The sequence below is a fragment of the Lithobates pipiens genome, unplaced genomic scaffold, assembly GCF_037356315.1.
Source record: "Lithobates pipiens isolate NorthernLeopardFrog02 unplaced genomic scaffold, aLitPip1_a1.2 Scaffold_30, whole genome shotgun sequence".
NCBI classification, from domain to species: Eukaryota; Metazoa; Chordata; class Amphibia; order Anura; family Ranidae; genus Lithobates; species Lithobates pipiens.
Window position 1 is genome coordinate 183,278,189 of NW_027507791.1, and position 14,529 is coordinate 183,292,717.

General features: G+C 52.7%; 56 non-coding genes and 7 pseudogenes across 56 annotated transcripts; all 63 read right to left on the reverse strand.

Annotated features, from left to right (window-relative positions):
* Nucleotide 1: 1 nt before the first annotated feature.
* On the reverse strand, nucleotides 2-120 carry LOC143954594 (5S ribosomal RNA). Its single transcript, XR_013269571.1, has one exon. It is a non-coding gene; the product is annotated as a 5S ribosomal RNA (ribosomal RNA).
* Nucleotides 121-229: 109 nt separating this feature from the next.
* LOC143952159 (5S ribosomal RNA) lies at nucleotides 230-348 on the reverse strand. The gene has a single exon (XR_013267362.1). It is a non-coding gene; the product is annotated as a 5S ribosomal RNA (ribosomal RNA).
* Nucleotides 349-457: 109 nt separating this feature from the next.
* LOC143947748 (5S ribosomal RNA) lies at nucleotides 458-576 on the reverse strand. Its single transcript, XR_013265333.1, has one exon. It is a non-coding gene; the product is annotated as a 5S ribosomal RNA (ribosomal RNA).
* Nucleotides 577-685: 109 nt separating this feature from the next.
* LOC143954523 (5S ribosomal RNA) lies at nucleotides 686-804 on the reverse strand. Its single transcript, XR_013269507.1, has one exon. It is a non-coding gene; the product is annotated as a 5S ribosomal RNA (ribosomal RNA).
* Nucleotides 805-913: 109 nt separating this feature from the next.
* On the reverse strand, nucleotides 914-1,032 carry LOC143944656 (5S ribosomal RNA; annotated as a pseudogene).
* Nucleotides 1,033-1,141: 109 nt separating this feature from the next.
* Nucleotides 1,142-1,260, reverse strand: LOC143946810 (5S ribosomal RNA; annotated as a pseudogene).
* Nucleotides 1,261-1,369: 109 nt separating this feature from the next.
* On the reverse strand, nucleotides 1,370-1,488 carry LOC143951488 (5S ribosomal RNA). Its single transcript, XR_013266756.1, has one exon. It is a non-coding gene; the product is annotated as a 5S ribosomal RNA (ribosomal RNA).
* A 109-nt stretch (nucleotides 1,489-1,597) lies between these two features.
* Nucleotides 1,598-1,716, reverse strand: LOC143949884 (5S ribosomal RNA). Its single transcript, XR_013265529.1, has one exon. It is a non-coding gene; the product is annotated as a 5S ribosomal RNA (ribosomal RNA).
* Nucleotides 1,717-1,825: 109 nt separating this feature from the next.
* LOC143952160 (5S ribosomal RNA) lies at nucleotides 1,826-1,944 on the reverse strand. Its single transcript, XR_013267363.1, has one exon. It is a non-coding gene; the product is annotated as a 5S ribosomal RNA (ribosomal RNA).
* A 109-nt stretch (nucleotides 1,945-2,053) lies between these two features.
* LOC143950148 (5S ribosomal RNA) lies at nucleotides 2,054-2,172 on the reverse strand. The gene has a single exon (XR_013265577.1). It is a non-coding gene; the product is annotated as a 5S ribosomal RNA (ribosomal RNA).
* A 109-nt stretch (nucleotides 2,173-2,281) lies between these two features.
* On the reverse strand, nucleotides 2,282-2,400 carry LOC143951489 (5S ribosomal RNA). The gene has a single exon (XR_013266757.1). It is a non-coding gene; the product is annotated as a 5S ribosomal RNA (ribosomal RNA).
* A 109-nt stretch (nucleotides 2,401-2,509) lies between these two features.
* Nucleotides 2,510-2,628, reverse strand: LOC143950606 (5S ribosomal RNA). The gene has a single exon (XR_013265958.1). It is a non-coding gene; the product is annotated as a 5S ribosomal RNA (ribosomal RNA).
* A 109-nt stretch (nucleotides 2,629-2,737) lies between these two features.
* Nucleotides 2,738-2,856, reverse strand: LOC143950882 (5S ribosomal RNA). The gene has a single exon (XR_013266206.1). It is a non-coding gene; the product is annotated as a 5S ribosomal RNA (ribosomal RNA).
* Nucleotides 2,857-2,965: 109 nt separating this feature from the next.
* On the reverse strand, nucleotides 2,966-3,084 carry LOC143954525 (5S ribosomal RNA). Its single transcript, XR_013269508.1, has one exon. It is a non-coding gene; the product is annotated as a 5S ribosomal RNA (ribosomal RNA).
* A 109-nt stretch (nucleotides 3,085-3,193) lies between these two features.
* On the reverse strand, nucleotides 3,194-3,312 carry LOC143952752 (5S ribosomal RNA). Its single transcript, XR_013267899.1, has one exon. It is a non-coding gene; the product is annotated as a 5S ribosomal RNA (ribosomal RNA).
* A 109-nt stretch (nucleotides 3,313-3,421) lies between these two features.
* On the reverse strand, nucleotides 3,422-3,540 carry LOC143953667 (5S ribosomal RNA). The gene has a single exon (XR_013268727.1). It is a non-coding gene; the product is annotated as a 5S ribosomal RNA (ribosomal RNA).
* Nucleotides 3,541-3,649: 109 nt separating this feature from the next.
* Nucleotides 3,650-3,768, reverse strand: LOC143954851 (5S ribosomal RNA; annotated as a pseudogene).
* Nucleotides 3,769-3,876: 108 nt separating this feature from the next.
* Nucleotides 3,877-3,995, reverse strand: LOC143951693 (5S ribosomal RNA). Its single transcript, XR_013266941.1, has one exon. It is a non-coding gene; the product is annotated as a 5S ribosomal RNA (ribosomal RNA).
* A 109-nt stretch (nucleotides 3,996-4,104) lies between these two features.
* Nucleotides 4,105-4,223, reverse strand: LOC143947686 (5S ribosomal RNA). Its single transcript, XR_013265327.1, has one exon. It is a non-coding gene; the product is annotated as a 5S ribosomal RNA (ribosomal RNA).
* Nucleotides 4,224-4,332: 109 nt separating this feature from the next.
* On the reverse strand, nucleotides 4,333-4,451 carry LOC143950634 (5S ribosomal RNA). Its single transcript, XR_013265983.1, has one exon. It is a non-coding gene; the product is annotated as a 5S ribosomal RNA (ribosomal RNA).
* A 109-nt stretch (nucleotides 4,452-4,560) lies between these two features.
* Nucleotides 4,561-4,679, reverse strand: LOC143953534 (5S ribosomal RNA). The gene has a single exon (XR_013268607.1). It is a non-coding gene; the product is annotated as a 5S ribosomal RNA (ribosomal RNA).
* A 109-nt stretch (nucleotides 4,680-4,788) lies between these two features.
* On the reverse strand, nucleotides 4,789-4,907 carry LOC143952040 (5S ribosomal RNA). Its single transcript, XR_013267255.1, has one exon. It is a non-coding gene; the product is annotated as a 5S ribosomal RNA (ribosomal RNA).
* Nucleotides 4,908-5,015: 108 nt separating this feature from the next.
* On the reverse strand, nucleotides 5,016-5,134 carry LOC143952836 (5S ribosomal RNA). The gene has a single exon (XR_013267974.1). It is a non-coding gene; the product is annotated as a 5S ribosomal RNA (ribosomal RNA).
* Nucleotides 5,135-5,243: 109 nt separating this feature from the next.
* Nucleotides 5,244-5,362, reverse strand: LOC143943934 (5S ribosomal RNA). Its single transcript, XR_013264980.1, has one exon. It is a non-coding gene; the product is annotated as a 5S ribosomal RNA (ribosomal RNA).
* A 109-nt stretch (nucleotides 5,363-5,471) lies between these two features.
* Nucleotides 5,472-5,590, reverse strand: LOC143951164 (5S ribosomal RNA). Its single transcript, XR_013266461.1, has one exon. It is a non-coding gene; the product is annotated as a 5S ribosomal RNA (ribosomal RNA).
* A 109-nt stretch (nucleotides 5,591-5,699) lies between these two features.
* On the reverse strand, nucleotides 5,700-5,818 carry LOC143950916 (5S ribosomal RNA). Its single transcript, XR_013266237.1, has one exon. It is a non-coding gene; the product is annotated as a 5S ribosomal RNA (ribosomal RNA).
* Nucleotides 5,819-5,927: 109 nt separating this feature from the next.
* Nucleotides 5,928-6,046, reverse strand: LOC143949896 (5S ribosomal RNA). Its single transcript, XR_013265530.1, has one exon. It is a non-coding gene; the product is annotated as a 5S ribosomal RNA (ribosomal RNA).
* Nucleotides 6,047-6,155: 109 nt separating this feature from the next.
* On the reverse strand, nucleotides 6,156-6,274 carry LOC143952417 (5S ribosomal RNA). Its single transcript, XR_013267596.1, has one exon. It is a non-coding gene; the product is annotated as a 5S ribosomal RNA (ribosomal RNA).
* A 109-nt stretch (nucleotides 6,275-6,383) lies between these two features.
* On the reverse strand, nucleotides 6,384-6,502 carry LOC143949908 (5S ribosomal RNA). The gene has a single exon (XR_013265531.1). It is a non-coding gene; the product is annotated as a 5S ribosomal RNA (ribosomal RNA).
* Nucleotides 6,503-6,611: 109 nt separating this feature from the next.
* Nucleotides 6,612-6,730, reverse strand: LOC143952848 (5S ribosomal RNA). The gene has a single exon (XR_013267985.1). It is a non-coding gene; the product is annotated as a 5S ribosomal RNA (ribosomal RNA).
* Nucleotides 6,731-6,839: 109 nt separating this feature from the next.
* Nucleotides 6,840-6,958, reverse strand: LOC143954128 (5S ribosomal RNA). Its single transcript, XR_013269147.1, has one exon. It is a non-coding gene; the product is annotated as a 5S ribosomal RNA (ribosomal RNA).
* Nucleotides 6,959-7,067: 109 nt separating this feature from the next.
* LOC143943450 (5S ribosomal RNA) lies at nucleotides 7,068-7,186 on the reverse strand (annotated as a pseudogene).
* A 109-nt stretch (nucleotides 7,187-7,295) lies between these two features.
* LOC143951490 (5S ribosomal RNA) lies at nucleotides 7,296-7,414 on the reverse strand. Its single transcript, XR_013266758.1, has one exon. It is a non-coding gene; the product is annotated as a 5S ribosomal RNA (ribosomal RNA).
* Nucleotides 7,415-7,523: 109 nt separating this feature from the next.
* Nucleotides 7,524-7,642, reverse strand: LOC143950607 (5S ribosomal RNA). Its single transcript, XR_013265959.1, has one exon. It is a non-coding gene; the product is annotated as a 5S ribosomal RNA (ribosomal RNA).
* A 109-nt stretch (nucleotides 7,643-7,751) lies between these two features.
* On the reverse strand, nucleotides 7,752-7,870 carry LOC143954678 (5S ribosomal RNA). The gene has a single exon (XR_013269643.1). It is a non-coding gene; the product is annotated as a 5S ribosomal RNA (ribosomal RNA).
* A 109-nt stretch (nucleotides 7,871-7,979) lies between these two features.
* Nucleotides 7,980-8,098, reverse strand: LOC143954526 (5S ribosomal RNA). Its single transcript, XR_013269509.1, has one exon. It is a non-coding gene; the product is annotated as a 5S ribosomal RNA (ribosomal RNA).
* Nucleotides 8,099-8,207: 109 nt separating this feature from the next.
* LOC143951657 (5S ribosomal RNA) lies at nucleotides 8,208-8,326 on the reverse strand. The gene has a single exon (XR_013266909.1). It is a non-coding gene; the product is annotated as a 5S ribosomal RNA (ribosomal RNA).
* Nucleotides 8,327-8,673: 347 nt separating this feature from the next.
* On the reverse strand, nucleotides 8,674-8,792 carry LOC143951315 (5S ribosomal RNA). The gene has a single exon (XR_013266599.1). It is a non-coding gene; the product is annotated as a 5S ribosomal RNA (ribosomal RNA).
* Nucleotides 8,793-8,901: 109 nt separating this feature from the next.
* On the reverse strand, nucleotides 8,902-9,020 carry LOC143954310 (5S ribosomal RNA). The gene has a single exon (XR_013269313.1). It is a non-coding gene; the product is annotated as a 5S ribosomal RNA (ribosomal RNA).
* A 109-nt stretch (nucleotides 9,021-9,129) lies between these two features.
* Nucleotides 9,130-9,248, reverse strand: LOC143954257 (5S ribosomal RNA). Its single transcript, XR_013269265.1, has one exon. It is a non-coding gene; the product is annotated as a 5S ribosomal RNA (ribosomal RNA).
* A 109-nt stretch (nucleotides 9,249-9,357) lies between these two features.
* LOC143952770 (5S ribosomal RNA) lies at nucleotides 9,358-9,476 on the reverse strand. The gene has a single exon (XR_013267915.1). It is a non-coding gene; the product is annotated as a 5S ribosomal RNA (ribosomal RNA).
* A 109-nt stretch (nucleotides 9,477-9,585) lies between these two features.
* Nucleotides 9,586-9,704, reverse strand: LOC143951744 (5S ribosomal RNA). Its single transcript, XR_013266987.1, has one exon. It is a non-coding gene; the product is annotated as a 5S ribosomal RNA (ribosomal RNA).
* A 109-nt stretch (nucleotides 9,705-9,813) lies between these two features.
* Nucleotides 9,814-9,932, reverse strand: LOC143954527 (5S ribosomal RNA). Its single transcript, XR_013269510.1, has one exon. It is a non-coding gene; the product is annotated as a 5S ribosomal RNA (ribosomal RNA).
* A 109-nt stretch (nucleotides 9,933-10,041) lies between these two features.
* Nucleotides 10,042-10,160, reverse strand: LOC143951491 (5S ribosomal RNA). The gene has a single exon (XR_013266759.1). It is a non-coding gene; the product is annotated as a 5S ribosomal RNA (ribosomal RNA).
* Nucleotides 10,161-10,269: 109 nt separating this feature from the next.
* On the reverse strand, nucleotides 10,270-10,388 carry LOC143950608 (5S ribosomal RNA). The gene has a single exon (XR_013265960.1). It is a non-coding gene; the product is annotated as a 5S ribosomal RNA (ribosomal RNA).
* A 109-nt stretch (nucleotides 10,389-10,497) lies between these two features.
* Nucleotides 10,498-10,616, reverse strand: LOC143943891 (5S ribosomal RNA; annotated as a pseudogene).
* A 109-nt stretch (nucleotides 10,617-10,725) lies between these two features.
* LOC143953668 (5S ribosomal RNA) lies at nucleotides 10,726-10,844 on the reverse strand. The gene has a single exon (XR_013268728.1). It is a non-coding gene; the product is annotated as a 5S ribosomal RNA (ribosomal RNA).
* A 109-nt stretch (nucleotides 10,845-10,953) lies between these two features.
* LOC143953573 (5S ribosomal RNA) lies at nucleotides 10,954-11,072 on the reverse strand. Its single transcript, XR_013268642.1, has one exon. It is a non-coding gene; the product is annotated as a 5S ribosomal RNA (ribosomal RNA).
* Nucleotides 11,073-11,181: 109 nt separating this feature from the next.
* On the reverse strand, nucleotides 11,182-11,300 carry LOC143951492 (5S ribosomal RNA). Its single transcript, XR_013266760.1, has one exon. It is a non-coding gene; the product is annotated as a 5S ribosomal RNA (ribosomal RNA).
* A 109-nt stretch (nucleotides 11,301-11,409) lies between these two features.
* On the reverse strand, nucleotides 11,410-11,528 carry LOC143952161 (5S ribosomal RNA). Its single transcript, XR_013267364.1, has one exon. It is a non-coding gene; the product is annotated as a 5S ribosomal RNA (ribosomal RNA).
* Nucleotides 11,529-11,637: 109 nt separating this feature from the next.
* LOC143947760 (5S ribosomal RNA) lies at nucleotides 11,638-11,756 on the reverse strand. Its single transcript, XR_013265334.1, has one exon. It is a non-coding gene; the product is annotated as a 5S ribosomal RNA (ribosomal RNA).
* Nucleotides 11,757-11,866: 110 nt separating this feature from the next.
* LOC143954528 (5S ribosomal RNA) lies at nucleotides 11,867-11,985 on the reverse strand. The gene has a single exon (XR_013269511.1). It is a non-coding gene; the product is annotated as a 5S ribosomal RNA (ribosomal RNA).
* Nucleotides 11,986-12,094: 109 nt separating this feature from the next.
* On the reverse strand, nucleotides 12,095-12,213 carry LOC143945041 (5S ribosomal RNA; annotated as a pseudogene).
* A 109-nt stretch (nucleotides 12,214-12,322) lies between these two features.
* On the reverse strand, nucleotides 12,323-12,441 carry LOC143953574 (5S ribosomal RNA). The gene has a single exon (XR_013268643.1). It is a non-coding gene; the product is annotated as a 5S ribosomal RNA (ribosomal RNA).
* A 109-nt stretch (nucleotides 12,442-12,550) lies between these two features.
* LOC143951599 (5S ribosomal RNA) lies at nucleotides 12,551-12,669 on the reverse strand. Its single transcript, XR_013266856.1, has one exon. It is a non-coding gene; the product is annotated as a 5S ribosomal RNA (ribosomal RNA).
* A 109-nt stretch (nucleotides 12,670-12,778) lies between these two features.
* LOC143949920 (5S ribosomal RNA) lies at nucleotides 12,779-12,897 on the reverse strand. Its single transcript, XR_013265532.1, has one exon. It is a non-coding gene; the product is annotated as a 5S ribosomal RNA (ribosomal RNA).
* A 109-nt stretch (nucleotides 12,898-13,006) lies between these two features.
* Nucleotides 13,007-13,125, reverse strand: LOC143952162 (5S ribosomal RNA). The gene has a single exon (XR_013267365.1). It is a non-coding gene; the product is annotated as a 5S ribosomal RNA (ribosomal RNA).
* Nucleotides 13,126-13,234: 109 nt separating this feature from the next.
* Nucleotides 13,235-13,353, reverse strand: LOC143950149 (5S ribosomal RNA). Its single transcript, XR_013265578.1, has one exon. It is a non-coding gene; the product is annotated as a 5S ribosomal RNA (ribosomal RNA).
* A 109-nt stretch (nucleotides 13,354-13,462) lies between these two features.
* LOC143952764 (5S ribosomal RNA) lies at nucleotides 13,463-13,581 on the reverse strand. Its single transcript, XR_013267910.1, has one exon. It is a non-coding gene; the product is annotated as a 5S ribosomal RNA (ribosomal RNA).
* A 109-nt stretch (nucleotides 13,582-13,690) lies between these two features.
* On the reverse strand, nucleotides 13,691-13,809 carry LOC143953669 (5S ribosomal RNA). The gene has a single exon (XR_013268729.1). It is a non-coding gene; the product is annotated as a 5S ribosomal RNA (ribosomal RNA).
* A 109-nt stretch (nucleotides 13,810-13,918) lies between these two features.
* Nucleotides 13,919-14,037, reverse strand: LOC143950699 (5S ribosomal RNA). Its single transcript, XR_013266042.1, has one exon. It is a non-coding gene; the product is annotated as a 5S ribosomal RNA (ribosomal RNA).
* A 109-nt stretch (nucleotides 14,038-14,146) lies between these two features.
* LOC143943747 (5S ribosomal RNA) lies at nucleotides 14,147-14,265 on the reverse strand (annotated as a pseudogene).
* Nucleotides 14,266-14,374: 109 nt separating this feature from the next.
* On the reverse strand, nucleotides 14,375-14,493 carry LOC143952601 (5S ribosomal RNA). Its single transcript, XR_013267762.1, has one exon. It is a non-coding gene; the product is annotated as a 5S ribosomal RNA (ribosomal RNA).
* Between the last annotated feature and the right edge of the window lie 36 nt (nucleotides 14,494-14,529).

Below are 14,529 nucleotides of genomic sequence, written 5' to 3' on the forward strand. Positions count from 1 at the left end.
AAGCCTACGCCACCTGGTATTCCCAGGCGGTCTCCCATCCAGGTACTAACCAGGCCCGACCCTGCTTAGCATCCGAGATCAGACGAGATCGAGCGCATTCAGGGTGATGTGGCTGTAGGCGATCGTGCACCCTACTTACAACTCTCTTGACAAAAGCCAAGGTGGTCACCTCGGGCAATCGAGAGGAAAAATACAGCAGGTCGCCAAAGCCAATAACATAATGGAAAAAAGCCTACGGCACCTGGTATTCCCAGGCGGTCTCCCATCCAGGTACTAACCAGGCCCAACCCTGCTTAGCATCCGAGATCAGACGAGATCGAGCACATTCAGGGTGATGTGGCTGTAGGCGATCTTGCACCCTACTTACAACTCTCTTGACAAAAGCCAAGGTGGTCACCTCGGGCAATCGAGAGGAAAAATACAGCAGGTCGCAAAAGCCAATAACATAATGGAAAAAAGCCTACGGCACCTGGTATTCCCAGGCGGTCTCCCATCCAGGTACTAACCAGGCCCGACCCTGCTTAGCATCCGAGATCAGACGAGATCGAGCGCATTCAGGGTGATGTAGCCGTAGGCGATCTTGCTCCCTACTTACAACTCTCTTGACAAAAGCCAAGGTGGTCACCTCGGGCAATCGAGAGGAAAAATACAGCAGGTCGCCAAAACCAACAACATAATGGAAAAAAGCCTACGGCACCTGGCACTCCCAGGCGCTCTCCCATCCAGGTACTAACCAGGCCCGACCCTGCTTAGCATCCGAGATCAGACGAGATCGAGCGCATTCAGGGTGATGTGGCCGTAGGCGATCTTGTACCCTACTTACAACTCTCTTGACAAAAGCCAAGGTGGTCACCTCGGGCAATGGAGAGGAAAAATACAGCAGGTCGCCAAAGCCAACAACATAATGGAAAAAAGCCTATGGCACCTGATATTCCCAGGCGGTCTCCCATCCAGGTACTAACCAGGCCCGACCCTGCTTAGCATCTGAGATCAGACGAGATCGAGCGCATTCAGGATGATGTGGCCGTAGGCGATCTTGCACCCTACTTACAACTCTGTTGACAAAAGCCAAGGTGGTCACCTCGGGGAATCGAGAGGAAAAATACAGCAGGTCGCCAAAGCCAACAACATGATGGAAAAAAGCCTACGGCACCTGGTATTCCCAGGCGGTCTCCCATCCAGGTACTAACCAGGCCTGACCCTGCTTAGCATTCGAGATCATACAAGATCGACAGCATTCAGGGTGATGTGGCCGTAGGTGATCTTGTACCCTACTTACAACTCTCTTGACAAAAGCCAAGGTGGTCACCTCGGGCAATCGAGAGGAAAAATACAGCAGGTCGCCAAAGCCAACAACATAATGGAAAAAAGCCTACGGCACCTGGTATTCCCAGGCGGTCTCCCATCCAGGTACTAACCAGGCCCGACCCTGCTTAGCATCCGAGATCAGACGAGATCGAGCGCATTCAGGGTGATGTGGCTGTAGGCGATCGTGCACCCTACTTACAACTCTCTTGACAAAAGCCAAGGTGGTCACCTCGGGCAATCGAGAGGAAAAATACAGCAGGTCGCCAAAGCCAATAACATAATGGAAAAAAGCCTACGGCACCTGGTATTCCCAGGCGGTCTCCCATCCAGGTACTAACCAAGCCCGACCCTGCTTAGCATCCGAGATCAGACGAGATCGAGCGCATTCAGGGTGATGTGGCCGTAGGCGATCTTGCACCCTACTTACAACTCTCTTGACAAAAGCCAAGGTGGTCACCTCGGGGAATCGAGAGGAAAAATACAGCAGGTCGCCAAAGCCAACAACATGATGGAAAAAAGCCTACGGCACCTGGTATTCCCAGGCGGTCTCCCATCCAGGTACTAACCAGGCCCAACCCTGCTTAGCATCCGAGATCAGACGAGATCGAGCACATTCAGGGTGATGTGGCTGTAGGCGATCTTGCACCCTACTTACAACTCTCTTGACAAAAGCCAAGGTGGTCACCTCGGGCAATCGAGAGGAAAAATACAGCAGGTCGCAAAAGCCAATAACATAATGGAAAAAAGCCTACGGCACCTGGTATTCCCAAGCGGTCTCCCATCCAGGTACTAACCAGGCCCGACCCTGCTTAGCATCCGAGATCAGACGAGATCGAGCGCATTCAGGGTGATGTGGCCATAGGCGATCTTGCACCCTACTTACAACTCTCTTGACAAAAGCCAAGGTGGTCACCTCGGGCAATCGAGAGGAAAAATACAGCAGGTCGCCAAAGCCAACAACATGATGGAAAAAAGCCTACGGCACCTGGTATTCCCAGGCGGTCTCCCATCCAGGTACTAACCAGGCCCGACCCTGCTTAGCATCCGAGATCAGACGAGATCGAGCGCATTCAGGGTGATGTGGCTGTAGGCGATCGTGCACCCTACTTACAACTCTCTTGACAAAAGCCAAGGTGGTCACCTCGGGCAATCGAGAGGAAAAATACAGCAGGTCGCCAAAGCCAACAACATAATGGAAAAAAGCCTACGGCACCTGGTATTCCCAGGCGGTCTACCATCCAGGTACTAACCAGGCCCGACCCTGCTTAGCATCCGAGATCAGACGAGATCGAGCGCATTCAGGGTGATGTGGCCGTAGGCGATCTTGCACCCTACTTACAACTCTCTTGACAAAAGCCAAGGTGGTCACCTCGGGCAAACAAGAGGAAAAATACAGCAGGTCGCCAAAGCCAACAACATAATGGAAAAAAGCCTACGGCACCTGGTATTCCCAGGGAGTCTCCCATCCAGGTACTAACCAGGCCCGACCCTGCTTAGCATCCGAGATCAGATGAGATCGAGCGCATTCAGGGTGATGTAGCCGTAGGCGATCTTGCTCCCTACTTACAACTCTCTTGACAAAAGCCAAGGTGGTCACCTCGGGCAATCGAGAGGAAAAATACAGCAGGTCGCCAAAACCAACAACATAATGGAAAAAAGCCTACGGCACCTGGCACTCCCAGGCGCTCTCCCATCCAGGTACTAACCAGGCCCGACCCTGCTTAGCATCCGAGATCAGACGAGATCGAGCGCATTCAGGGTGATGTGGCCGTAGGCAATCTTGCACCCTACTTACAACTCTGTTGACAAAAGCCAAGGTGGTCACCTCGGGGAATCGAGAGGAAAAATACAGCAGGTCGCCAAAGCCAACAACATGATGGAAAAAAGCCTACGGCACCTGGTATTCCCAGGCGGTCTCCCATCCAGGTACTAACCAGGCCCGACCCTGCTTAGCATCCGAGATCAGACGAGATCGAGCGCATTCAGGGTGATGTGGCCGTAGGCGATCTTGTACCCTACTTACAACTCTCTTGACAAAAGCCAAGGTGGTCACCTCGGGCAATGGAGAGGAAAAATACAGCAGGTCGCCAAAGCCAACAACATAATGGAAAAAAGCCTATGGCACCTGATATTCCCAGGCGGTCTCCCATCCAGGTACTAACCAGGCCCGACCCTGCTTAGCATCCGAGATCAGACGAGATCGAGCGCATTCAGGATGATGTGGCCGTAGGCAATCTTGCACCCTACTTACAACTCTGTTGACAAAAGCCAAGGTGGTCACTTCGGGCAATCGAGAGGAAAAATACAGCAGGTCGCCAAAGCCAACAACATAATGGAAAAAAGCCTACGGCACCTGGTATTCCAAGGCAGTCTCCCATCCAGGTACTAACCAGGCCCGACCCTGCTTAGCATCCGAGATCAGACGAGATCGAGCGCAATCAGGATGATGTGGCCGTAGGCGATCTTGCACCCTACTTACAACTCTCTTGACAAAAGCCAAGGTGGTCACCTCGGGCAATCGAGAGGAAAAATACAGCAGGTCGCCAAGCCAACAACATAATGGAAAATAGCCTACGGCACATGGTATTCCCAGGCGGTCTCCCATCCAGGTACTAACCAGGCCCGACCCTGCTTAGCATCCGAGATCAGATGAGATCGAGCGCATTCAGGGTGATGTGACCGTAGGCGATCTTGCACCCTACTTACAACTCTCTTGACAAAAGCCAAGGTGGTCACCTCGGGCAATCGAGAGGAAAAATACAGCAGGTCGCCAAAGCCAACAACATAATGGAAAAAAGCCTACGGCACCTGGTATTCCCAGGCGGTCTCCCATTCAGGTACTAACCAGGCCCGACCCTGCTTAGCATCCGAGATCAGACGAGATCGAGCGCATTCAGGGTGATGTGGCCGTAGGCGATCTTGCACCCTACTTACAACTCTCTTGACAAAAGCCAAGGTGGTCACCTCGGGCAATCGAGAGGAAAAATACAGCAGGTCGCCAAAGCCAACAACATAATGGAAAAAAGCCTACGGCACCTGGTATTCCCAGGCAGTCTCCCATCCAGGTACTAACCAGGCCCGACCCTGCTTAGCATCCGAGATCAGATGAGATCGAGGGCATTCAGGGTGATGTGGCCGTAGGCAATCTTGCTCCCTACTTACAACTCTCTTGACAAAAGCCAAGGTGGTCACCTCGGGCAATCGAGAAGAAAAATACAGCAGGTCGCCAAAACCAACAACATAGTGGAAAAAAGCCTACGGCACCTGGCATTCCCAGGCGCTCTCCCATCCAGGTACTAACCAGGCCCGACCCTGCTTAGCATCCGAGATCAGACGAGATCGAGCGCATTCAGGGTGATGTGGCCGTAGGCGTTCTTGCACCCTACTTACAACTCTCTTGACAAAAGCCAAGGTGCTCACCTCGGGCAATGGAGAGGAAAAATACAGCAGGTCGCCAAAGCCAGCAACATAATGGAAAAAAGCCTACGACACCTGGTATTCCCAGGCGGTCTCCCATCCAGGTACTAACCAGGCCCGACCCTGCTTAGCATCCGAGATCAGATGAGATCGAGCGCATTCAGGGTGATGTGGCTGTAGGCGTTCTTGCACCCTACTTACAACTCTCTTGACAAAAGCCAAGGTGGTCACCTCGGGCAATCGAGAGGAAAAATACAGCAGGTCGCCAAAGCCAACAACATAATGGAAAAAGCCTACGGCACCTGGTATTCCCAGGCGGTCTCCCAGCCAGGTACTAACCAGGCCCGACCCTGCTTAGCATCCGAGATCAGACGAGATCGACAGCATTCAGGGTGATGTGGCCGTAGGCGATCTTGCACCCTACTTACAACTCTCTTGACAAAAGCCAAGGTGGTCACCTCGGGCAATCGAGAGGAAAAATACAGCAGGTCGCCAAAGCCAACAACATAATGGAAAAAAGCCTACGGCACCTGGTATTCCCAGGCGGTCTCCCACCCAGGTACTAACCAGGCCCGACCCTGCTTAGCATCCGAGATCAGACGAGATCGAGCGCATTCAGGGTGATGTGGCCGTAGGCGATCGTGTACCCTACTTACAACTCTCTTGACAAAAGCCAAGGTGGTCACCTCGGGCAATCGAGAGGAAAAATACAGCAGGTCGCCAAAGCCAATAACATAATGGAAAAAAGCCTACGGCACCTGGTATTCCCAGGCGGTCTCCCATCCAGGTACTAACCAGGCCCGACCCTGCTTAGCATCCGAGATCAGACAAGATCGAGCGCATTCAGGGTGATGTGGCCGTAGGCGATCTTGCTCCCTACTTACAACTCTCTTGACAAAAGCCAAGGTGGTCACCTCGGGCAATCGAGAGGAAAAATACAGCAGGTCGCCAAAGCCAACAACATAATGGAAAAAAGCCTACGGCACCTGCTATTCCCAGGCGGTCTCCCATCCAGGTACTAACCAGGCCCGACCCTGCTTAGCATCCGAGATCAGACGAGATCGAGAGCATTCAGGGTGATGTGGCCGTAGGCAATCTTGCACCCTACTTACAACTCTCTTGACAAAAGCCAAGGTGGTCACCTCGGGCAATCGAGAGGAAAAATACAGCAGGTCGCCAAAGCCAACAACATAATGGAAAAAAGCCTACGGCACCTGGTATTCCCAGGCGGTCTCCCATCCAGGTACTAACCAAGCCCGACCCTGCTTAGCATCCGAGATCAGACGAGATCGAGCGCATTCAGGGTGATGTGGCCGTAGGCGATCTTGCACCCTACTTACAACTCTCTTGACAAAAGCCAAGGTGGTCACCTCGGGCAATCGAGAGGAAAAATACAGCAGGTCGCCAAAGCCAACAACATAATGGAAAAAAGCCTACGGCACCTGGTATTCCCAGGCAGTCTCCCATCCAGGTACTAACCAGGCGCGACCCTGCTTAGCATCCGAGATCAGATGAGATCGAGCGCATTCAGGGTGATGTGGCCATAGGCAATCTTGCTTCCTACTTACAACTCTCTTGACAAAAGCCAAGGTGGTCACCTCGGGCAATCGAGAAGAAAAATACAGCAGGTCGCCAAAACCAACAACATAGTGGAAAAAAGCCTACGGCACCTGGTATTCCCAGGCGGTCTCCCATCCAGGTACTAACCAAGCCCGACCCTGCTTAGCATCCGAGATCAGACGAGATCGAGCGCATTCAGGGTGATGTGGCCGTAGGCGATCTTGCACCCTACTTACAACTCTCTTGACAAAAGCCAAGGTGGTCACCTCGGGCAATCGAGAGGAAAAATACAGCAGGTCGCCAAAGCCAACAACATAATGGAAAAAAGCCTACGGCACCTGGTATTCCCAGGCAGTCTCCCATCCAGGTACTAACCAGGCCCAACCCTGCTTAGCATCCGAGATCAGACGAGATCGAGCGCATTCAGGGTGATGTGGCTGTAGGCGATCTTGCACCCTACTTACAACTCTCTTGACAAAAGCCAAGGTGGTCACCTCGGGCAATCGAGAGGAAAAATACAGCAGGTCGCAAAAGCCAATAACATAATGGAAAAAAGCCTACGGCACCTGGTATTCCCAGGCGGTCTCCCATCCAGGTCCTAACCAGGCCCGACCCTGCTTAGCATCCGAGATCAGACGAGATCGAGCGCATTCAGGGTGATGTGGCCATAGGCGATCTTGCACCCTACTTACAACTCTCTTGACAAAAGCCAAGGTGGTCACCTCGGGCAATCGAGAGGAAAAATACAGCAGGTCGCCAAAGCCAACAACATAATGGAAAAAAGCCTACGGCACCTGGTATTCCCAGGGAGTCTCCCATCCAGGTACTAACCAGGCCCGACCCTGCTTAGAATCCGAGATCAGACGAGATCGAGCGCATTCAGGGTGATGTAGCCGTAGGCGATCTTGCTCCCTACTTACAACTCTCTTGACAAAAGCCAAGGTGGTCACCTCGGGGAATCGAGAGGAAAAATACAGCAGGTCGCCAAAGCCAACAACATGATGGAAAAAAGCCTACGGCACCTGGTATTCCCAGGCGGTCTCCCATCCAGGTACTAACCAGGCCCGACCCTGCTTAGCATCCGAGATCAGACGAGATCGAGCGCATTCAGGGTGATGTGGCTGTAGGCGATCGTGCACCCTACTTACAACTCTCTTGACAAAAGCCAAGGTGGTCACCTCGGGCAATCGAGAGGAAAAATACAGCAGGTCGCCAAAGCCAACAACATAATGGAAAAAAGCCTACGGCACCTGGTATTCCCAGGCGGTCTACCATCCAGGTACTAACCAGGCCCGACCCTGCTTAGCATCCGAGATCAGACGAGATCGAGCGCATTCAGGGTGATGTGGCCGTAGGCGATCTTGCACCCTACTTACAACTCTCTTGACAAAAGCCAAGGTGGTCACCTCGGGCAATCGAGAGGAAAAATACAGCAGGTCGCCAAAGCCAACAACATAATGGAAAAAAGCCTCCGGCACCTGGTATTCCCAGGCAGTCTCCCATCCAGGTACTAACCAGGCGCGACCCTGCTTAGCATCCGAGATCAGATGAGATCGAGCGCATTCAGGGTGATGTGGCCGTAGGCGATCTTGCACCCTACTTACAACTCTCTTGACAAAAGCCAAGGTGGTCACCTCGGGCAATCGAGAAGAAAAATACAGCAGGTCGCCAAAACCAACAACATAGTGGAAAAAAGCCTACGGCACCTGGCACTCCCAGGCGCTCTCCCATCCAGGTACTAACCAGGCCCGACCCTGCTTAGCATCCGAGATCAGACGAGATCGAGCGCATTCAGGGTGATGTGGCCGTAGGCAATCTTGCACCCTACTTACAACTCTCTTGACAAAAGCCAAGGTGGTCACCTCGGGCAATCGAGAGGAAAAATACAGCAGGTCGCCAAAGCCAATAACATAATGGAAAAAAGCCTACGGCACCTGGTATTCCCAGGCGGTCTCCCATCCAGGTACTAACCAGGCCCAACCCTGCTTAGCATCCGAGATCAGACAAGATCGAGCGCATTCAAGGTGATGTGGCCGTAGGCGACCTTGCACCCTACTTACAACTCTCTTGACAAAAGCCAAGGTGGTCACCTCGGGCAATCGAGAGGAAAAATACAGCAGGTCGCCAAAACCAACAACATAATGGAAAAAAGCCTACGGCACCTGGCACTCCCAGGCGCTCCCAGGCGCTCTCCCATCCAGGTACTAACCAGGCCCGACCCTGCTTAGCATCCGAGATCAGACGAGATCGAGCGCATTCAGGGTGATGTGGCAGTAGGCAATCTTGCACCCTACTTACAACTCTGTTGACAAAAGCCAAGGTGGTCACCTCGGGAAATCGAGAGGAAAAATACAGCAGGTCGCCAAAGCCAACAACATGATGGAAAAAAGCCTACGGCACCTGGTATTCCCAGGCGGTCTCCCATCCAGGTACTAACCAGGCCCGACCCTGCTTAGCATCCGAGATCAGATGAGATCGAGCGCATTCAGGGTGATGTGACTGTAGGCGATCGTGCACCCTACTTACAACTCTCTTGACAAAAGCCAAGGTGGTCACCTCGGGCAATCGAGAGGAAAAATACAGCAGGTCGCCAAAGCCAACAACATAATGGAAAAAAGCCTACGGCACCTGGCACTCCCAGGTGCTCTCCCATCCAGGTACTAACCAGGCCCGACCCTGCTTAGCATCCGAGATCAGACGAGATCGAGCGCATTCAGGGTGATGTGGCCGTAGGCAATCTTGCACCCTACTTACAACTCTGTTGACAAAAGCCAAGGTGGTCACCTCGGGGAATCGAGAGGAAAAATACAGCAGGTCGCCAAAGCCAACAACATGATGGAAAAAAGCCTACGGCACCTGGTATTCCCAGGCGGTCTCCCATCCAGGTACTAACCAGGCACGACCCTGCTTAGCATCCGAGATCAGACGAGATCGAGCGCATTCAGGGTGATGTGGCTGTAGGAAATCGTGCACCCTACTTACAACTCTCTTGACAAAAGCCAAGGTGGTCACCTCGGGCAATCGAGAGGAAAAATACAGCAGGTCGCCAAAGCCAACAACATAATGGAAAAAAGCCTACGGCACCTGGTATTCCCAGGCGGTCTCCCATCCAGGTACTAACCAGGCCCGACCCTGCTTAGCATCCGAGATCAGACGATATCGAGCGCATTCAGGGTGATGTGGCCGTAGGCGATCTTGCACCCTACTTACAACTCTCTTGACAAAAGCCAAGGTGGTCACCTCGGGCAATCGAGAGGAAAAATACAGCAGGTCGCCAAAGCCAACAACATAATGGAAAAAAGCCTACGGCACCTGGTATTCCCAGGGAGTCTCCCATCCAGGTACTAACCAGGCCCGACCCTGCTTAGCATCCGAGATCAGACGAGATCGAGCGCATTCAGGGTGATGTAGCCGTAGGCGATCTTGCTCCCTACTTACAACTCTCTTGACAAAAGCCAAGGTGGTCACCTCGGGCAATCGAGAGGAAAAATACAGCAGGTCGCCAAAACCAACAACATAATGGAAAAAAGCCTACGGCACCTGGCACTCCCAGGCGCTCTCCCATCCAGGTACTAACCAGGCCCGACCCTGCTTAGCATCCGAGATCAGACGAGATCGAGCGCATTCAGGGTGATGTGGCCGTAGGCAATCTTGCACCCTACTTACAACTCTGTTGACAAAAGCCAAGGTGGTCACCTCGGTGAATCGAGAGGAAAAATACAGCAGGTCGCCAAAGCCAACAACATGATGGAAAAAAGCCTACGGCACCTGGTATTCCCAGGCGGTCTCCCATCCAGGTACTAACCAGGCCCGACCCTGCTTAGCATCCGAGATCAGACGAGATCGAGCGCATTCAGGGTGATGTGGCTGTAGGCGATCATGCACCCTACTTACAACTCTCTTGACAAAAGCCAAGGTGGTCACCTCGGACAATCGAGAGGAAAAATACAGCAGGTCGCCAAAGCCAACAACATAATGGAAAAAAGCCTACGGCACCTGGTATTCCCAGGCGGTCTACCATCCAGGTACTAACCAGGCCCGACCCTGCTTAGCATCCGAGATCAGACGAGATCGAGCGCATTCAGGGTGATGTGGCCGTAGGCGATCTTTCACCCTACTTACAACTCTCTTGACAAAAGCCAAGGTGGTCACCTGGGGCAATCGAGAGGAAAAATACAGCAGGTCGCCAAAGCCAACAACATAATGGAAAAAAGCCTACGGCACCTGGTATTCCCAGGGAGTCTCACATCCAGGTACTAACCAGGCCCGACCCTGCTTAGCATCCGAGATCAGACGAGATCGAGCGCATTCAGGGTGATGTAGCCGTAGGCGATCTTGCTCCCTACTTACAACTCTCTTGACAAAAGCCAAGGTGGTCACCTCGGGCAATGGAGAGGAAAAATACAGCAGGTCGCCAAAGCCAACAACATAATGGAAAAAAGCCTATGGCACCTGATATTCCCAGGCGGTCTCCCATCCAGGTACTAACCAGGCCCGACCCTGCTTAGCATCCGAGATCAGACGAGATCGAGCGCATTCAGGATGATGTGGCCGTAGGCAATCTTGCACCCTACTTACAACTCTGTTGACAAAAGCCAAGGTGGTCACCTCGGGGAATCGAGAGGAAAAATACAGCAGGTCGCCAAAGCCAACAACATGATGGAAAAAAGCCTACGGCACCTGGTATTCCCAGGCGGTCTCCCATCCAGGTACTAACCAGGCCTGACCCTGCTTAGCATTCGAGATCAGACAAGATCGAGCGCATTCAGGGTGATGTGGCCGTAGGCGATCTTGTACCCTACTTACAACTCTCTTGACAAAAGCCAAGGTGGTCACCTCGGGCAATCGAGAGGAAAAATACAGCAGGTCGCCAAAGCCAACAACATAATGGAAAAAAGCCTACGGCACCTGGTATTCCCAGGCGGTCTCCCATCCAGGTACTAACCAGGCCCGACCCTGCTTAGCATCCGAGATCAGACGAGATCGAGCGCATTCAGGGTGATGTGGCTGTAGGCGATCGAGCACCCTACTTACAACTCTCTTGACAAAAGCCAAGGTGGTCACCTCGGGCAATCGAGAGGAAAAATACAGCAGGTCGCCAAAGCCAATAACATAATGGAAAAAAGCCTACGGCACCTGGTATTCCCAGGCGGTCTCCCATCCAGGTACTAACCAGGCCCAACCCTGCTTAGCATCCGAGATCAGACGAGATCGAGCACATTCAGGGTGATGTGGCTGTAGGCGATCTTGCACCCTACTTACAACTCTCTTGACAAAAGCCAAGGTGGTCACCTCGGGCAATCGAGAGGAAAAATACAGCAGGTCGCAAAAGCCAATAACATAATGGAAAAAAGCCTACGGCACCTGGTATTCCCAGGCGGTCTCCCATCCAGGTACTAACCAGGCCCGACCCTGCTTAGCATCCGAGATCAGACGAGATCGAGCGCATTCAGGGTGATGTAGCCGTAGGCGATCTTGCTCCCTACTTACAACTCTCTTGACAAAAGCCAAGGTGGTCACCTCGGGCAAATCGAGAGGAAAAATACAGCAGGTCGCCAAAACCAACAACATAATGGAAAAAAGCCTACGGCACCTGGCACTCCCAGGCGCTCTCCCATCCAGGTACTAACCAGGCCCGACCCTGCTTAGCATCCGAGATCAGACGAGATCGAGCGCATTCAGGGTGATGTGGCCGTAGGCGATCTTGTACCCTACTTACAACTCTCTTGACAAAAGCCAAGGTGGTCACCTCGGGCAATGGAGAGGAAAAATACAGCAGGTCGCCAAAGCCAACAACATAATGGAAAAAAGCCTATGGCACCTGATATTCCCAGGCGGTCTCCCATCCAGGTACTAACCAGGCCCGACCCTGCTTAGCATCCGAGATCAGACGAGATTGAGCGCATTCAGGATGATGTGGCCGTAGGCAATCTTGCACCCTACTTACAACTCTGTTGACAAAAGCCAAGGTGGTCACCTCGGGGAATCGAGAGGAAAAATACAGCAGGTCGCCAAAGCCAACAACATGATGGAAAAAAGCCTACGGCACCTGGTATTCCCAGGCGGTCTCCCATCCAGGTACTAACCAGGCCTGACCCTGCTTAGCATTCGAGATCAGACAAGATCGAGCGCATTCAGGGTGATGTGGCCGTAGGCGATCTTGTACCCTACTTACAACTCTCTTGACAAAAGCCAAGGTGGTCACCTCGGGCAATCGAGAGGAAAAATACAGCAGGTCGCCAAAGCCAACAACATAATGGAAAAAAGCCTACGGCACCAGGTATTCCCAGGCGGTCTCCCATCCAGGTACTAACCAGGCCCGACCCTGCTTAGCATCCGAGATCAGACGAGATCGAGCGCATTCAGGGTGATGTGGCTGTAGGCGATTGTGCACCCTACTTACAACTCTCTTGACAAAAGCCAAGGTGGTCACCTCGGGCAATCGAGAGGAAAAATACAGCAGGTCGCCAAAGCCAATAACATAATGGAAAAAAGCCTACGGCACCTGGTATTCCCAGGCGGTCTCCCATCCAGGTACTAACCAAGCCCGACCCTGCTTAGCATCCGAGATCAGACGAGATCGAGCGCATTCAGGGTGATGTGGCCGTAGGCGATCTTGCACCCTACTTACAACTCTCTTGACAAAAGCCAAGGTGGTCACCTCGGGGAATCGAGAGGAAAAATACAGCAGGTCGCCAAAGCCAACAACATGATGGAAAAAAGCCTACGGCACCTGGTATTCCCAGGCGGTCTCCCATCCAGGTACTAACCAGGCCCAACCCTGCTTAGCATCCGAGATCAGACGAGATCGAGCACATTCAGGGTGATGTGGCTGTAGGCGATCTTGCACCCTACTTACAACTCTCTTGACAAAAGCCAAGGTGGTCACCTCGGGCAATCGAGAGGAAAAATACAGCAGGTCGCAAAAGCCAATAACATAATGGAAAAAAGCCTACGGCACCTGGTATTCCCAAGCGGTCTCCCATCCAGGTACTAACCAGGCCCGACCCTGCTTAGCATCCGAGATCAGACGAGATCGAGCGCATTCAGGGTGATGTGGCCATAGGCGATCTTGCACCCTACTTACAACTCTGTTGACAAAAGCCAAGGTGGTCACCTCGAGGAATCGAGAGGAAAAATACAGCAGGTCGCCAAAGCCAACAACATGATGGAAAAAAGCCTACGGCACCTGGTATTCCCAGGCGGTCTCCCATCCAGGTACTAACCAGGCCCGACCCTGCTTAGCATCCGAGATCAGACGAGATCGAGCGCATTCAGGGTGATGTGGCCGTAGGCGATCTTGTACCCTACTTACAACTCTCTTGACAAAAGCCAAGGTGGTCACCTCGGGCAATGGAGAGGAAAAATACAGCAGGTCGCCAAAGCCAACAACATAATGGAAAAAAGCCTATGGCACCTGATATTCCCAGGCGGTCTCCCATCCAGGTACTAACCAGGCCCGACCCTGCTTAGCATCCGAGATCAGACGAGATCGAGCGCATTCAGGATGATGTGGCCGTAGGCAATCTTGCACCCTACTTACAACTCTCTTGACAAAAGCCAAGGTGGTCACCTCGGGGAATGGAGAGGAAAAATACAGCAGGTCGCCAAAGCCAACAACATGATGGAAAAAAGCCTACGGCACCTGGTATTCCCAGGCGGTCTCCCATCCAGGTACTAACCAGGCCCGACCCTGCTTAGCATTCGAGATCAGACAAGATCGAGCGCATTCAGGGTGATGTGGCCGTAGGCGATCTTGCACCCTACTTACAACTCTCTTGACAAAAGCCAAGGTGGTCACCTCGGGCAATCGAGAGGAAAAATACAGCAGGTCGCCAAAGCCAACAACATAATGGAAAAAAGCCTACGGCACCTGGTATTCCCAGGCGGTCTCCCATCCAGGTGCTAACCAGGCCCGACCCTGCTTAGCATCCGAGATCAGACGAGATCGAGCGCATTCAGGGTGATGTGGCTGTAGGCGATCGTGCACCCTACTTACAACTCTCTTGACAAAAGCCAAGGTGGTCACCTCGGGCAATCGAGAGGAAAAATACAGCAGGTCGCCAAAGCCAATAACATAATGGAAAAAAGCCTACGGCACCTGGTATTTCCAGGCGGTCTCCCATCCAGGTACTAACCAAGCCCGACCCTGCTTAGCATCCGAGATCAGACGAGATCGAGCGCATTCAGGGTGATGTGGCCGTAGGCGATCTTGCACCCTACTTACAACTCTCTTGACAAAAG